Below are 2795 nucleotides of genomic sequence, written 5' to 3'. Positions count from 1 at the left end.
ATGTGGTTCCACATTCTGCCCAGATTGGCATCATGGCTGTGTGCTTGATCATCCCCAGCATAGCCACTGCGCATATCGAAGGCTCACTAAAGGGGACAAGGGAAAAAGTGTTGCCCATTATTCATATGAGTAGAGTTTAGTGGAAAGAGGCTCATGTGTGGAGTTTATCATTACTATGTATCAAAGGGTTTGAAGAACATTGATTAAGGAAGCATTTTCCTGATTGAAGAAAAATAACTCAGTTATGTTCATCTACCCCTTCTAGAAGGTTATGCACTGAATTAATGTAGTGCATAGTGAAAACAACAAAAAAATTTTAAAAGAAGTGTTCTGGCAACCCTGAGTTGAGCAAGTCTGTCAGTGCCATTTTCCCAACAGTATCTGCTCTCCTCCCTGCATCACATTTTGGTGATTCTCTAAATATATCAAACTTTTTCATTCTTATATTTGTTACAGTGACCCGTGATCACTAATTGCAACTTACTGAAACAGCTCAGAAGATGGTTGTCATTTTTCAGCAATAAATTATTTTTTAAGTTTATTTATTTATTTTGAGAGAGACATAAACAGCACAAGTGGGGAGGAACAGAGAGAGGGAACTCAGTGCACAGAGCCCGTCAAGGAGCTTGAACTCATGAAACCATGAGACCATGACCTAAGCCAAAACCAAGAGTTGGATGCCTAACTGACTGAGCCACCCAGGTGCCCCAACAATAAAGTATTTTTAATTAAGGTATGTGCACTGTTTGTTTAGTGCAATAATGCTATTGCACACCTAGTGGACCACAGTACAGTGTAAACACAACTTTTATGGCTTTATGTGATGGTCTGGAACTGAACATGTAATTTCTCTGAGGTATGCCTGTAATTGAATAAATATCCCTGAAGTAAAGATTTGAATTTCTGTTTTACAAAGACTTGGCTTAGCCAATACCCCAGAAAATTTGATTAGGGCTTATTAATCAGACATATCCTAGAAAAGGGATCTGGGGTAGGGAGTTGTAGAAAGTTACACAGGCAAGAAATAAGAAGTGCATGAACCACATCAGCTAAAATAAGAAAGAAGAGAAGTAAATGAATTCAGGAGGTATTTAGGATCTTGACATGTTAGAGATCAGCATAGTATGGTTGTTAAAAGGCCAGCTGTATAATAAAACTTCCTGAGTTTAGATCCCAGCTTTATTTCTTGTATTATCCTGTGATCTCAGCAAGTTATTTTGCCTCTCTGTGCCTCAGTTTTCTGACCTTTAAAATGGAGATAATAGTAGCCACCTATAATAGGGTAACTCTGAAGATTAAATGAGAGGACACATTAGAAAAATGTGAATCAGAAATTTTTTAAAAAAATAGAAAAAAGAGGACACTCTTAGCAAAATGACTGGCCCATATTAAGTACTATTAATTATTATTAAATTCAATAGAGATTGGTAATTTTCTGAAGGTGGAAGAGTCAGAGAGAGAGAAGATAAAGATATGCCTAGGTTTCAAGATTAGACAATCATAGTACCATCCCAATCATCCACAAGGAGAACACAGAAAAGATTATACAAATTTTCTTAGTTAGAAAGGATCCATTCTGAACATTTTAATATTGAGGTGTCTTTTGGCATTTAAGTCAAGGTGTTCTGTGGATATCAAGAGCTCAGGAGAGCAGTCAGGGCTAAAGGCAGATGTTGATATCTTTAATGTGAGCTTGAAGACATGGATGTGGGTAAGATCTCCTTTCTGATGCACAAAATGAGAGAAGAAAAGGAGGAGAGCTGAACCTGTAGAATATCCTCATTATGGCAGAGCAGAGAACTGAGGTCATGACAAGCGACCAGTGGAAAATAAAGAGGAGGGGAAGGATAAACGATTGAGCAAAAGGCATGAGGACTTCGGAGAGCCTGTGGGCAGGAGCACGGATGAGCAGCCTAGCTTTCGTCAATAGGATGATACTCTTTCTACTGTAAGAGAAAGAAAACTGTAATGATGTATGTGGAAGCAGATAAGTTTGTAGGTAGCAGTTAGTAAAGCTGAAGGGTTCCTCACCAGTGCTTTGGTTTTGTCTGTAAAGTAAGAGAAAGTCCATCTGTAGCCAAATACAGGAAGGTGGTGCAGAGCAAGGTTAAGAATAAGTGATGATAGGAGAGTGGCCAGAGATGCTCCTCCCCCTCCCCTAAGAGAAGACCACAATGAGGACACAGCAGACACTGAATGTAAAGCATGAATTAGAGTATTGCATATCGAAAAAAAAATTCTCAGGATTTTTCCCCCTGAAGCTTTTCCAGTGTTCTGAACACAGAAACAAGATGGTTAGATAGATCCAGGATGGAGAATTTGAGGTAAGATGTGGCCTGCAAGGTTTATAACATGGCTGCTTTTGCCATAAAACAAAGTAGGAAATAATTAAATTTGTTCCATTTCAAGATTCACCTGGCAGGATAGTGTTGGCTTATGGTATAGAATACCTGCACCCTGCTTCAAGAGCCTATTATCTATGGAAAGGACTTTAATCCTATAATAAAATCTCTCATAGCATACAATGAACAGTATTTCCTAGAATTTTTAAAAACTAATAAGAAGGAAGTTTGAATATGCTGAGTAACATGCAAGCCGGTTATTGGAAAAGGAAAGCATATTTGAAAGATTATTGTTTTAATACCCTTTCAGCTATCTGAAAGATTCCATTTTATATAACAAGTTCTATAAAGCACAAGGCTTAGTCAGAGAAACATCAGTCTCATACCTGACTTTTCATACTTAGTATAAAAGTCTGGGGAATTTTTTTATCCTCCATCCGATTATGGTTTGAA

The 2795-nt window shown here is 37.9% G+C and overlaps 1 pseudogene; it reads left to right on the top strand.

Moving 5' to 3' along the window:
- Window positions 1-207, top strand: LOC124528328 (NADH dehydrogenase [ubiquinone] 1 alpha subcomplex subunit 1-like; annotated as a pseudogene).
- The last annotated feature ends 2588 nt before the right edge of the window (window positions 208-2795 follow it).

The sequence above is a fragment of the Lynx rufus genome, unplaced genomic scaffold (assembly GCF_022079265.1).
Source record: "Lynx rufus isolate CCGP_SWC_20201006 ecotype Redwood Valley unplaced genomic scaffold, mLynRuf1.p SCAF_6, whole genome shotgun sequence".
NCBI classification, from domain to species: Eukaryota; Metazoa; Chordata; class Mammalia; order Carnivora; family Felidae; genus Lynx; species Lynx rufus.
Note: the sequence above shows the minus strand (reverse complement) of the source record. Positions and strands in the feature narration are given on the sequence as shown.